The 16,065-nt window shown below is 35.6% G+C and overlaps 1 protein-coding gene across 2 annotated transcripts in view; it reads left to right on the plus strand.

The window, feature by feature from the left end:
• The first annotated feature begins 3,478 nt into the window (after positions 1 to 3,478).
• The window catches only part of LOC126773641 (inositol hexakisphosphate kinase 2), a 42,471-nt gene continuing 29,884 nt past the window's right edge, over positions 3,479 to 16,065 (plus strand). The window contains exon 1 of one of the 2 annotated variants that reach the window (XM_050494641.1): positions 3,479 to 3,783. The gene's annotated coding sequence lies outside the window, so the exon portion shown is untranslated. The remainder of the gene's footprint in view (positions 3,784 to 16,065) is intronic. The other variant, XM_050494640.1, reaches the window with a different exon arrangement.

A 16,065-nucleotide genomic window follows, 5' to 3' on the forward strand; every position in this document is an offset into this window, starting at 1 on the left:
TACATTGTACATATTTTATAATCATATTTATATTTTTTATAAATCATTATTAATAATAGTAATTAAAGTTTGTTGCTAAACTTTACAATTTATTACGAAAATTTTAATTTGATCTAAATTATATATATATATATTTTTAGTTTGAATCGAAAAGTCGAAATCATTAAACATCGATTGCACCTATTGATTTACTTGTTTTAAGGAATATTGGTTTTAAGGATTATTGGCTTTTTTTCGTATGGAGTTCAAGCAAGGTATTTCCGATCAAAAGTAACTACTACGTGATTATACCTATGAGTTGTGGAATTACAACATAGGAAGTAAACAAATAAATTATCAAGAAATCGCTGCGAAAAACACTAACGAGCGTCACTTCCGTGAGTTCCATGGTTTTCGTGATGCATTTGCAATCGAAACAACTAATAGTAATTTTATAAAATATTTAATTCAACATTCACTTTACAATTTACCAGCTTAAAACAAGAAAACTACATTTACTATTACGTTTGTAACAAAATCTAAAAAAAAAGTTAATCTATACTTTAAAAGGAAAGGGTATGTAATGTTTGAGATCAGAATGAGGAGATTCAAACACATACAATTTCTAACCATCCGAAATATTTTTTATAAAGTGTAAGTGTAAGTTATATTAATAAATCTAAGCAATTAAAGCCAGACCTTTAGCTTATAGATAGACAAATTTTATAATCAAAAACTATAAAAAAGTTAAACAACTATAACTATGATAATTTTAATTTTTAGTCAAATTACTTGGCATTCATCAGGCGAGGAACACAAACACGGTGTCTCTACAGGCATAATTCATATACCATTTCCCATTTCTAGTTTGTAATATCACCAAATAGTTTATTACAGCACTTAGATTGAATGTTCATTGTAAAAATATTTAAGACAAATCATGTATAACACACATGTATGACATTCTCAATTTAAAACGTGACAAATCACTAACAACTGATTTACAATTATGTAAATGTTTCAAAAGTAACCTCATTACACGTCCTATCTTTTACTTACCGGCATTTCAATTAGATTGCTTTAGCTTTAGACGGTACTACTATATTTTAATGTGGACGCAATGTACTTCGGAAAATTCACTCGCGTACTAACTTTCAGAAAACATATTTCGTTTATTTTTGACATTTTACTTTCCGTCTCGAAAATAAATTACAATGCAAGAAAACGGGAGGCATTAAAGGAATCACTCCTTTACTACTATCACCGTGAAAATCGACAACAGGTTTTTTTTCTTCTTTCACATATTGCCTATTCTATGCTACATTACTTCTTTTAAACACTGGTATCTCTCCTTTTGACATTGTTGATTTGATATTAGAAAGAAAAAGACAGCATTTATTTTTCCTAACTTTGTGATTGCTGCTGATTCTGATAGCTTTTACAGCTTACAGGGTACTCGGTCGGGAAAGCATCTTGAAATTTGACTTATATCAGGTTTTTAATGATATCCCGCATAACAATACAATTTTGCCAGTCCAAATTCTGCTATAATGCGGACTCTCTAATAATGTGTGGCGGTCGAGTATGACATTAATATATACCTACTACCCTGATTCTATTAAATATATGTAAGTAGGGTTTCGCGTAAAGTGCTCTGTTCCTCTTTTGTCGTAGTTAACCGATTTTCCACTTCTTAAGCCAATTGCCTAGTATGTTGGCTAAAATGGCTTTGTTATTACGTCCGTTGAGCCTATTACCGGATAATGATAATGATAACGGTCCAAAGGTGATCTTCTAGCGTACGTAACACACCTCTGGGGTGAAGCTATCGACAAGCATGGAGAATCGTTGGCTATCAGCCTCGATATCTCCAAGGCTTTCGACAGGGTCTGGCACAGAAGTCTTCTCTCCAAGCTGCCGGTATATGGTCTGCCTGCTCAGCTTTGCACCTGGATTGCCAGCTTCCTACACAAGCGTAACCTTCGTGTTTTAGTTGATGGTGGCGCTTCACAATTCTATGTAGTGAATGCTGGGGTCCCCCAGGGATCTGTGCTATCTCCCAAACTCTTTCTTTTGCATATCAATGATATGCTCTCTCTTGGGAACATACATTGCTATGCAGACGATAGTACAGTGCATGGTGGATACCACAGACGCGCAGTGGCTGGGCGAGCGGAAATTGAGGAGAGGCGGAAGGATCTTGTCATTGAACTCGATAGGACATTAGAGCTCATCGCCAAATGGGGCTCTCATAATCTTGTTGAGTTTAATGCCAAGAAGACACAGGTATGCGCTCTCACAGCGAAAAAGTCAGCATTTTCCCCTCTTCCCTCCCTCTGTGGTACTCCGCTGGTGATACAAAGCAAAATCACCATGCTGGGGATTGACGTTTGCTGCGACCTTAGTCCATGGGATTACATCGAGGCTGTTATAAAAAAAGATTCACGGAAACTCGGAGTTCTGAACAAGGTGCGGCGTTTTTTCACGCCACAACAACTGTGCCTGCTGTACAAAACACAGGTACGGTCTTGCGTGGAATATTGCTCGCACCTTTGGGATGGCTCCGCTAAGTACCTACTGGAGGCCTTGGACCGGTGTAGCGACGTGCAGTACGCATTATTGGCGACGTAAAGGTCACAAACACCCTTGAACCTTTACAATTGCGTCGTGAGATAGCAGCACTGAGCTCTTTCTATCGACTGTATCACGGCGAGTGCTCTGAGGAATTATTCTCTCTAATTCCTGCTTCCCCCTTCCTTCTTAAGTCCACGCGAGCTGGTTCTCGATGTCACCGCCTAACTGTGACATCAATTCCATCGCGCACAAAGAAATTTGGCAACTCCTTTCTTTGTCGCATTAACAAAAAATGGAATTCCTTACCAGCTCACGTGTTCTCCTCCTCTTACAACGCGGGTTCCTTCAAACGAGGCGTGAAGAGGCATCTTGCGGGCCGGCAAGGCGAAGGCGGCTAGTGCAGAACGTTTTTCCCGTCAGTACTGGCCGTCGTCGCGTTTGAACTCTACTACCACTTACCGTCAGGTGGAGTAGAGTCATTTACCCTCCCGGCGAATATAAAAAAAAAAAAATGAATATAAGTGCAGGAGACATTTACTATTGTAAGAAACACAAGTGTACTCTATTAAAACACTCTCAGTATCTCATCTAGAATAAACATTGTCGGTTTTCATTCTTTTTTCTTGTGTTGTTACCATTCATGATAATTTTATTATTTCCTGTATGATTAGCATTGCTTCTAAAATAATCATTTTAAAATTGTGCAGAAAATATAATGCAACGAATTCAATTGCATTTTTTTCCTATAAATCATAAATGATTATTCCAATCATGTGTTATTTAGCTTAAGAAATCTTGAAAAATTATAAAATGATAGAAGTACATTGTGTGAAGGGAACTTAACTATCCAATTTTTTTATTTTACTCTTTGACTTTTAAGTGACAGTAGGTTAGGGTAGACATTTTAGATTTTAATAAATTCGTTTTCATACGATTTATTTTTAATCGACCCAATTATTTATGTAAGCCTTCATAAGCTCAGAAGTAATAAAATGATTTTTATGAATTTAAGGCAAAATTTTTAATGATATTGCGTTTTATACGTATATCAGTTTCCTTACCATTTTTTATTTAAAATCATAAGTCTTTTACCAGTGTTTTTTTAAATATTCATTGTTGTAAATTAAAGTATTAGTTTTATTTTTGTGATGTGTACAATTATCTGCTAAAGAAATTCATCCTGAAGTCATCTAAAGCCTCATATATTGACATCTAAATTCTTAGAGAAACGTAAGTACTTTTGTATTCAGTGACAATTCACATAATAATCTTTATTGAATTCGCTATCGAACCTGTTTAAAATACTGTGGGCATATTTTTTTAACCTCAACTGATTCAATCAATAATCTTGAAATAGTCGCATTTCTATTTTTTTTAAGTTATTTATATTTTTGTATAGGCTATAGATTGAATAAGTAAAAAAATATATGTGATACCAATAAGAATTTAATCTTATTGGTATCACATATTTTTCATGTAAAAGTTAACAATATAATACAATAAATAAATAGATGCTGGACAAATTATAATAATAAATTTGTTAACTATGCAGTGTTACAGACTTATCTTTGAGTAATAATTTTAAACTTTTATCCTTAACTTTACTTATATGTCTATTATAACTGGGAATGCAATGCTGTAATCAATAAAAATTAACCTGACTATGCTAGAGAGAAATGGTAAAAAACTAAAGTAATATCTGGCAATGTCTTAATGCAGCCTTTTTAAGATGATAATTATTGTTAGCATATATGGCCGTGCTTAAATTTGACATTTCATTGAATACATATAAAGGTATTGTTGCATAATGCTACAAATGAAACCTGTTGTAATCATTATTGCTTGTCTGTAAGAGACTGTTTTTAGTGATATTGTCACATTTGCATGCAGTTTGGTAGATTAATGTTTTTGTCTCTCTTGTAATTATTATTATATAACAGATTTAAAAAAGACTTACATATTTTAATTTTTACAAGATAATCACCATTCAGTAATTAATATTCTTTTATTCAATTATTCAAAAATCTAATACTTAATTAATTTTAAATTATTATAGCTAAATATATATAAAAAATTATAGCTATGATGTTCTCTTAATGTGTTTCGATTACAGCAGCCATTATTAACGGATACTAGTCATTTGTTCAAGAAATATTATGGTGTAGATGCACCTATTTCTTTACACTCATAAACCAATGGGAGAGCCATTCATCATGACTAGTGAAAGTGTGTAACTATGCTTACTTTCATACTTTATCCTGATACTTTAAACTTCTCGACAGAAGTGAAACATATTAATACAACTATCTAGGAATTTAACTCAGAACTTGGTGAGGTGCAATTTATGCCACTATAGTCAGATTGGCAGCCGTGGCAGTCTCCTTATGTATACAAACATAATAATATGAGAGTAATGCTACAGTCCATATATCTAATGTTGTGTGTGTAAGAATGTGATGTAATATCATGTGATTGTAAATGATCATTATGTCACATGAAGTTGGGTAAAGTTTCTATTATGGGTATTAGTCGTATCAACTGACATTGCAGGTCATGATTAGTGATTGACTTTTGACATCTCAATCTTTTCCATTATATCCAGTTTATGTTAGTTTTCTGCTTAGAATCATATTATCAGTGCCATTATACGTAATTTGAATTTTAATTATAACCTAATACAGTAATTCCATGCAGCTTACATACAAAAACAAACATTTTTGTTATTAATGCTTGCTACGTTTAAGGTTTATAATATTCATACATAGTCACATCATAACGGATTATTATGCTAGCATAATGCTAAGTAAGAAAATTATTTAGAATACATTCAAATAAAATAATAGTAATATATGTAACTATGTTATAAATTAAAATATATTTTTAATTCAAGCTCATTGAAAGATTTGACAAAGTGCAAACAAAGTGATGTTTCCCAAGATTTTGTGCACAGTCGTGGCAAAGTGCCAGAGTCCATGCATTCCTGGATCACTGTTCTTATTATGCTCGGAGGAAGTAACTCTTGTGATTCACACAAACAAAATGACTGTGTTTATAATTCATTATTAACTTTCTAGGTTAAGGTTAAGTTCATGCTATGAGTAATTCTAAATCTTTATAATGTTTAATATAATATATACAAAAGTGATTATCACATTAATTAGTCATTAGTACAAGTTGTACAACTATTTCCTTGTGACCTCACTAACAAAGAGGAAAAGCGATTTCTAAGAATGAATAGAGTCCTTGGCATGCTCTGTTGCATCTTGTCATTAATCTTCATTGTGGAACTGGACAACACCCACTGTAATTGATTTGAGTTAATTTGCCGTATAAAAAGTTCATTTAGTTATTTTTTATGGAGTCCGTATAGTTGCGTATCTTTAACTAACTGTTTTTATTATTCTCTGCAACCAAGTGGAACATTAAAAAAGTAACTAAAAATTCAATCTCAAATTATTGAGACAAGAATTTTTTTATATACGTATATTAAAGACGCGTTGGCGCACTAAGCATATATGCGTATATTTCAATTTTACGAAATGTGATTACAATATTCGTGATGAAAGCAATATACTCCATATATTTAAAAACTTTATTATTCACATTTAAAGTTTTTTAATTCAAAATAATCATCAGAAACCTTATATTGGTCTATGCATACTAAAACAATAAACAATATTATAATTTATTTTAATCTATTCTCCAGTTGATTGATTACTTTTTTTATTGTTTAAGTGATGAGTCTTATGGATTTTCTAGTTACTTCGTGTCCATTTATTTCATTTTATATGGAGCGATACATAAAAAGACTCATAAGCTTTGTGAATTTTTGTAATTTAATACTTGGCATTAAAAACGAAATTAATGTCCACATTATAATGTAAAAAAAAGTATATATTTTTGTTTTTATGATATTTGTTATAATTGAGACATACGTCTTTTGCTGAATCATATATAAACGTACGTGCTCTGAATTGAAGAATAGTCTTTTTTACATTAACAAAAAAAAAACAAAGTTTATAAAAGTGACTCGCGAGCTTTCATTGTTCAATATTTGGTTTAAAAATATAGACCGGGTTGACAGTCTCGTTGGTCTAGTGGCTTGATATAAGGCCGCAGACCCGGAGGTCCTGGGTTCAATTCCCAGGTCGGGCCAATAAAAAGTTATTGGGTTTTTTTTGTCAGAAAATTCTCAGTAGCAGCCCGGAGACTGGAAGTTGGAAGTGTACACTTCCGTGCCTCGGAAAGAACGTAAAACCGTTGGTTCTGCGCCTGAACTCTTTCTGGTCGTGTCGGATTGCCGTCCCATCGGATTATGAGAGTTAGGGAATAAAGAGTGCACCTGTGTTTGCGCACACACTTGTGCACTATAATATCTCCTGCGTAGTTGGCTAATCATAAAATGAGAGAGTATGTATTTAATTTCGTAACTACTGGAGTTCAATTGAATTACCAACCTTGTCTTCCTGGCCTATGGGCTTATACTTATTTGTTTTATAGCTTCAATAGTTGTTATATAATTATTTATATAGGCAATAGCTATTGCCGCTTGAGTGGTCAAGTGATGACAACTCTCCAAACCTAATCTATTGATGCGTGACGGACGAAATTCGAAGTGAGGTTTTGTGTTCGAGGTCAGTAAAATAATGATAATAATAATTATTGTTTATATAACTTAATGTTTATACAAAGACATAAGCATGTTTAATATTAAAACAAAGAATATTTAGCTATTTCTATTTTATGGGATCCATTTGAACTTCCTGCAATAAAGTGACATAGTATTCTTAGGCGTTATATTTATAAATTACATAGCTAAAAGTTAACGTTTTGGCCTAGCCTGCATTGCCGTGTATCACTTGTATTCGTAAACGAGAACACACACTTGCGGTTTTTAAAAACCTGCATAAATAGCGGTATGACACAAATTTGACGTGGTGGTTGCGAATTTAAACTACGAAAATGAAAATAGCCTCGTGTAAATTGCAGTGCGGTCTTGGTCTTGGTTTATAACAAAAAAGATATTAAATTAAAAGATAAAAATCCATGCATTCGAAAAAGTTTTATTTTGTTTTTCATATCGTAGAATTTGGTGCAGTAATTTTTACCTTTTCGAAAGAAAATATTGTCTTAAATCATTTTAATGTCACTAATCCTACGATTAGGTAAGATTAATGTCACAATCACAATAATTGAAGCAGAAATAAATCCACTATTTATCATAGTATTGAGCCAGCTGTCTGCATAACATATTTTTGAATAAATCGATCGCGAGGAACATAATTGTGTATAATGAAAATATGGTCATAGTTGAACTTATTCCATTCCAATTGAACATTTTTTAGGCGATAGTTAGAAAAACTATTTATCTGATTGAAGTAGAATTTACGTCGAATTTATATGAACATTTTGGTCCGTTTCTACTGAAATAGTTAACGCACTGTCAACACAAATTTGTTCAATTTCCTTTTATAAAATCGCAGCTTTAATAACACATGTAAATAAAAATGTGGGCTCAAGTATTACGTTTAATACAAGGTTACGTTAAAGGTTTCAAAACTTCAAAACGTGTGAATTGTTTGCATATTCTCAGTTAAACCAGTTTGTGAACAGCGATAGCAAATAAAACCTTATACTCTATTTGTAAATGATTTAACGTATTTATTTTTAGCTTCTCGTTATTTGCCATTAAAATTTAAAATGTGTATCATAAGAAGTACAATAAGTACTTTTGCATATATATAAAAATGGGTAAATTGACAATACTTAACAACTACTTTTGAATGCTTCAATTATATTAATATATAAATATAGTGCTGGCAATAAATTTGCCGTGGAGTACCGGCTTAGAATAGTACTCCCCCAATCTCATCCCGTGGGTGTCGTAAGAGGCGACTGAGGGACGGGGAAAAGGGGGGATGGGCAGCAGCGTCCCCCCTCCCATAAACATCTTACCCCCTACTGCGCTCGCCAACACGCCTGCCCAGCGCGGCGAGTATGGGCAAACCCCTCCCTAAATGGCAGATGCGCCCAAAAAAAGGCCCCCAGTTACCGGCAAGCCCGCTAGGCCCGACCAAGGTAGCGGTCGCGGTATCGGCAGGGCAGGGGGTGCTAAGAATCACCGGTTCACGGCAGGCTACCGTATAAAGCGACTGAAAATGGCAACGTATAATGGACGCTCGATGAGACTGGACCATCACCTCGCCGAATTAGAAGTAGAGTTAAGCCATATAAACTGGCATATACTGGGGTTATCTGAAGTCCGAAGACAGGGGGAGGACACGATAACTCTAGAGTCCGGTAACTTACTCTACTTCCGCGAAGGTGATAACCTCTCCCAGGGTGGTGTCGGTTTTCTAGTCAAAAAGGATCTCATTAGCAGCATTGTGGAAATCAGTAGTGTGTCGAACCGGGTAGCGTACCTTGTCCTAAAACTTTCCGACAGGTACTCCCTGAAGGTTGTACAGGTATATGCGCCAACTTCGACATACTCTGATGATGTGGTCGAAGCGATGTACGAGGACATCGCAAAGGCCCTCAACGACACCTCGAGGGCCCACTACAATGTTGTTATGGGAGACTTTAATGCTAAAGTGGGAGTACAAGATAGCGGTGAATCGAAAGTCGGACCTTACGGCTTGGGCTGCAGAAATCACAGGGGGCAAATGCTGGTAAACTTTCTCGAAGCGCAGGGGCTTTTTTTTTGATGAATTCTTTCTTTCAAAAGAAGCCTCAGAGGAGGTGGACCTGGCGAAGCCCCGATAACGTGACAAGGAACGAGATAGACTTTATTATTTCGAATAAAAGGCATTTAGAGATGTTTCAGTGATCAACAGGTTTAATACCGGAAGTGATCACCGCTTGGTTCGAGGCACTCTAAATATCAACTTAAAAGCCGAAAGATCGAGAATGATGAGGTCTACTCTCCGACCTACCATGCTCCAAGCTGCTCAAGGCTCCGAAAAGTTCCAAATGGAACTTCAAAATCAATTCACCGTGTTGGAAACCATAAGCAGCATTGATGAGAGAACCGACACGCTGGTCAAAATACTGCAAAACACATCCCGCAAGTGTTTTCCGCCACAGAGAAGAGACAACGCACCAAAACTCTCTGCTGAGACACTCAAGCACATGAGAAAACGACGAGAACTACCATCGTTTTTGTCAGATAAGGCCTTAAAACGAACAATAAAAACGCTGACGCGACGCGATCTCCGACGCTCCAATACCCGTGCCATCATGGCTGCGATTGAGCAAAATCGGGGATCGAAAGTGTTCGCTCGCAAGTTTGGGAGGCCGCGTCTGACAAAACTTAAAACTGAAAATGGTGGGGTCGTTACCTCTAGGCCTGAGATTATCGGAGAAGTAGAGAGGTTTTATGGGCAGTTGTTCTCTTCAAGATCGGATAAACCCGTGGGAATCAGTATTGATGACCAGCGCGCCCCTCTTATGCGCCATTACTCCGAGGAGCTCCCGGTCGTTGACCAAGGAGAGATTAGGGCGGCTCTAGAACAGCTTAAAAACAACAAAGCTCCGGGAGATGACGGAATCACAACAGAGTTGCTTAAGGCAGGCGGGACCCCGGTCCTGAAAGAACTAGCAAGCCTCTTTAATTCCGTCATCCAACATGGCAAGACCCCGGAAACGTGGAGCGGGAGTGAGGTGGTACTGTTTTTCAAGAAAGGTGATAAAACCCTCTTGAAAAACTACAGACCAATCTCCCTCCTGAGTCACGTGTATAAGCTGTTCTCAAGAGTCGTCACGAACCGTCTCGCCAGACGACTTGACGAGTTCCAGCCCCCAGAGCAAGCCGGCTTTCGATCAGGCTACAGCACCGTGGACCACATCCATACTGTTCGGCAGATTGTGCAGAAGACCGAAGAGTACAATCAGCCGCTGTGTATGGCATTTGTGGACTACGAGAAAGCCTTCGACTCCATCAAAACCTGGGCAGTGCTCGACTCATTGCAGAGATGTCATATCGATTGGAGATATATCGAGGTACTGAGATGTCTGTACAACGCCGCTACAATGACTGTCCACATCCAGGACTGTAAGACGAAGGCGATCCAACTGCGCAGAGGGGTGAGACAGGGGGATGTAATATCCCCGAAACTGTTCACCAACGCGTTGGAAGACGTTTTCAAAACGCTGGATTGGACTAGGTATGGAGTCAATGTAAACGGCGAGTACATCTCACACCTTCGATTTGCCGACGATATCGTCATCATAGCAGAGTCGCTGGAACAACTCACCGAAATGCTGCGTAGCCTAGGCGAGTCTTCCCGGTGTGTCGGTCTCGGTATGAACTTGGACAAGACCAAGGTCATGTTCAATAGGCATGTCGTGCCGGGACCGATATACGTCGAGGGGAAACCTCTCGAAGTTGTTAGTGAATATACCTACCTAGGACAGATAATACAAGTCGGTAGGAACAACTTCGAGAAGGAAGCCGATCGAAGAATTCGCTTGGGATGGGCAGCATTTGGCAACCTTCGTCAAGTCCTCAAGTCGTCTATACCGCAATGTTTGAAGACGAAAGTCTTCAACCAATGCGTCTTACCTGCCATGACATACGGTGTCGAAACGTGGACACTAACTGCGGGACTAGTCCACAAATTCAAAGTCGCTCAGCGTGCTATGGAGCGAGCTATGCTCGGAGTATCTTTGAAGGATAAGATCAGAAATGAGATTATCCAGAAAAGAACCGGAGTCACCGACATAGCTTGCAAAATTAGCAGGCTGAAGTGGCAGTGGGCTGGTCACGTATGTCGTAGGACCGATGGCCGTTGGAGCAGACGAGTCCTAGAGTGGAGACCGCGAATCGGCAAGCGCAGCGTAGGGCGCCCTCCAGCCAGGTGGACCGACGACCTTAAGAAGGTGGCGGGCACCAACTGGATGCGGAAGGCGGAGGACAGGGAGCTTTGGCGCACCTTGGGAGAGGCCTATGTTCAGCAGTGGACAACGATTGGCTGTTGATTGATTGATTGAATAAATTTACATATTAATATAATTGTTAGTCATGTGTTCCAGTAACTCTTATAAACTAACTTGTATACTACATATATATGAATTTGAGAAGTTATTTTACTGATAAGCACAGTGATCATTATTTATGGTAATAGTGAATGCGAACGTGTTTTGGTTTTCTAATTATGACGAAGGCTATACACAATACTCATTGGTAGTGCTTCACATATTCTATCGTCAAACAGCAATACTTACACTTGTGTTAAGGTTTGAAGGTTGAGTGAGCCAGTGTAACTACAGGTACAATGGACATAACATCTTAGTTCACAAGGTTGGTAGCACATCGATATGTTGCTAATGTTTATAAAAATATCTTATAAATAAAGCTTCAATTATTAATACTTTATAAATAAACAAATTATTTTCGTTCATAAAATCTCACTATTTACGAATTATGCTGACCGAAATAACGACAATAGACGATATTTTTTATAAAAAGACAATTTTGAAGAAAGAAAGGCGCCGGAGGAGCCGTAACGTGCAGTTATGTTGTGCCCGGAATGTATCACTCATAAAACCTATTTTATAAATTCCGTGTCGTCCGTTTAATTTTATTTTCGTGTGTCATACGCATTGGATTTTACCGTTAGTGCACTATTTCCGTCATTATCGCTTAGCGTTATATTGGCGAACTGGCGCCCGTGCTATTTATTACATTTCTTTGGATATGTGCCAGGTGCGGATCGACAGAGACACGATAGTGTGTTATACCAAAAGAAAGTCAAAGTTCGAAGCGATGAGGGCTTGTAGTAAAAGAACTCTTGTGTTTATTCTATGTATAGAATTACGTGTAGCTGTTGTTCACCTTTACAAGTCAAATACTTAATATAAATATGATGATGCAACAATTTGAACGTGTTAAGACACGGTATCTGTTATGTATATCTAAGAAGTTTTGTTTCATGTTGACATGGGTCACAGTCACTTGAGATGTTATATTATAGAACTGCAATATCGGATACCAATAATATTTTGCAAGAACATCTTCTGCTTAAAAATAAGACGACCGTTAAAGAAAAATATTTAATTAAACTTTACGTAAAATGTGTATGTATACGTGTAATGTACACGAAACATAAAACCATCGCTGATAAAGTTTCGGAATTCATAATTTGAAAAATAATTTTAATTTTTTAACTACATAGCATAAACTGGAGCTGCCAATAATGAATATGAATATTTTTAGAATATACTCGTTAGATACACGTTGATTGACGAAGAGGCCAGAAAAGTATTCATCCTTGATCGCCAATAGATACTAAAAAGGCCACATAAATGTAAAGTAATATATTTCTTAAATAATATATGAATAAAATAATATACGTAAAGTAACGTACGGTTCTTTATTTACTCACAATAAAATAAACATTTTTGTTATTTCTGGTAGAAGTGTTCCGAATTTGTTTGCAGCCTATTCTAAATATTTGTTGTAAGTTTTACAAACTGTTTGCTGAAAATACGGTTCGACGTAAAGTTTTTGCAACATACGTTACTCGCTTTTATATTTACATCCAATACGCAGATTGTGCGTTGAATTTTATTAAAACTATAAATAGAAGTATAAACTCAATATAAAGAATTTTTTGGCAAAGTTTTTATTGTTCTTAGTTAAAAATAGGCACTAAAAGATATGTTATTATGCAATTTAGTCAAAACATCTACTTATAAATCAGTTTAGCGATTATTGACGTAATACAAATTGTAAACAAGATACACATCTAAGCAAGGTTAAGTCACCACCTTATATTTTCTTTTGTTTAAACAGGGATTTGCATAACCTTATATTGTTGCTTTTTCTCCAATATGACATTTATTTAGGTATTGTTCACGCTAGTAATATGATTTGAAGACGAAGATACAAACCGAAACCCACAAACTTTTTAGAAATAAATAATAATAAAAGTCTAAAATAAATATTTGTTGGAATATTTTGTTCGACATTGTAATATGCCGCAGGAATGATAATTGTTTTTCCTGGAAACTTAAGTTACTGGCGCCGTGTAGTCTGATGCGAAAAATGCTTTGTCGTAGAGACTTATGGCCATTAAGCGGTGAGTGACGTAATCTACTGCGTGACGACCTACGCACTCCAAGGCCAGAGTTGTACACCCTCTACTACACTTGACATTGTATAGGTCTTTGTGTGTTGCATTAAATTATAAAGTAATAGACAAGACCATTTTCTTATTATTAAATATTTATTATATATAATTTACAATAGGAAGTTATATACTACTTGAGTGTTGCTATTGCACATTAAAGTATTGGTAATATAAGATATATTAATATTTCTTCACCGTCAAGACGCCGATGAGAATTAAGATATTATGTAACATACATAACAGATACCTTAGTATACTAGCTCACTTACCTTTCAAATTAAAACAGCAATACAAAGTATTGCTACTCTAGCTTCAAAGTAGGATTACTTTGATCCTTAGTTACATTTTTGCACGTGAAATATTGATGATTTGTTAATTGAGATACTTGAAGGACGCTTATTAAATATACTGTCGACTAATTCAACCTTCGGGCTTGTTTATCATGAGAATAGAGAGGAGCAGATTACGCAATGCGGCACTTGTGAATCGTCTTGGAACTGGTTTCCATTTATCATTTGAAATAGGTGTATTATATTTGAATGGTTTCTATTACATATTTTGAAGTCTTTGAAATATAATTTACCTTTATTATTAAAATGATTGGAGCGAATTTAAATAGATAGGTATTCATATAAGAAAGCTTGCTGTCGTCATAGTCTCCATTCTTCGGAAAATAGTGTAGGCTGCATGGTCGGTGTGTGGGCGTACTAGCGGGGGTTTATTTGATCTTTGCTTTGAATGACGTAGGCAGGGTTGTATTCAATTTTTAAAGCCCTTTTAAACGTGTCAAACTTCTAACTGAAGTCAGTGATGATGTAATATGAAAATAATGAAGTATTTAAGTCGATATGTATATTTAGTTGCATAAAATGTTATCCTCAAATATTTAATTTCATACTTATCCTTTTAAAATATGTTTCTAACTTCACAGTTGTTGCTGATTTGTTGAACAACGTTCAATGTCATAGTCATTAGAGTCTACTTTATAATGGATATAATACGCAGCTCATAGTGTATTAAGAGAAACATTTATGTAAAAAAAAGAAAATTCATTTTTAGTCAGTACAGTCAGTTAGTTGTTCGTCTCACGTTGCGTTCCATTATTTTAATAGCTATAACGATAATTATAATGATAATCAATTTCAATTATGCATATATAAATCTATATATTCTATATGGTATTCAAATATAAATTAACGTCAACTTTTTTGTTGTATTTGCCGGTGAATACATTTTCCTGAAAAACTCATACATAAAACATTCAAAAGGTTCGAGGTTTTTCTCTTTTTGAATTACGGTGGTAGATAGACATTTTAATATTCACATTTAATGCAGTATTTTAATTAAAAAAAAAAAAAACTTTAACTAGTATTTTTTTATTTATAATATAACACTATTTCATTTCTTATAATCACTTTCATTTTACTTCCAAAGTTCTGCGAACTTCTGGAAATTATTTCACGAATCATAAATGAATGCTTTAATTTTAGATCTTGACCAATGATGTCAAAGTTGTTTATTTATCTTTAATCCTGTCATTAGAATAGGCTGTAGGTTAGCCTGACTACGCGTTTGAAGCGTTTATTTCTAAACGAAACCCAAAGCCAAGTTACAACGTAAGGTGCAGTGGAACAGTTGCAAAATTTTGGTTAATATAAATTTCTTGATCTATTTACTCTTATTATAATTTATAAAACATTTGTTTTTATTACTTACATTTTAATTGAATAGACTTTATAAGCAATACGCACCCTAAATCATGGAATTCAAATGTTAAAATCTCATATTTTAATTATAAAATTTAATTCGATTTTTTTTTATAGAATAGGAAGGTGGACGAGCATATGGGCCACCTGATGGTATGTGGTCACCAAACGCCCTTAGACATTGGCATTGTAAGAAATGTCAACCATCGCTTATAGCCAATGCGCCACCAACCTTGGGAACTAAGATTTTATGTCCCTTGTTCCTGTAATTACACTGGCTCACTCACCCTTCAAACCGGAACACAACAATACCAAGTACTGCTGTTTTGCGGTAGAATATCTGATGAGTGGGTGGTACCTACCCAGACGAGCTTGCACAAAGCCCTACCATCAGTAAATTAATTAATTAGTAATCGATTCATTAAGAGAAATGTTATTATTTAAAATATTCGTATACGGACAAATCTGTATAATTTCAATGATGACGTATACAGACACGTTGGATTTTGTCATGTATTCATATCTAATGGCCAATATTTGTTTGTTTTCATGTATCCGTCGTTAATTTTTTCTGTTATAACTAACCTTCAATTATTTCGGTCGCACGTGGAATGTTATCTACAGCTTAATATTATTTTAACCAGCCGCTGAATCATACGCTTGAACTTGCGCAT

The sequence above is a fragment of the Nymphalis io genome, chromosome 15, assembly GCF_905147045.1.
Source record: "Nymphalis io chromosome 15, ilAglIoxx1.1, whole genome shotgun sequence".
Lineage (NCBI taxonomy): Eukaryota > Metazoa > Arthropoda > Insecta > Lepidoptera > Nymphalidae > Nymphalis > Nymphalis io.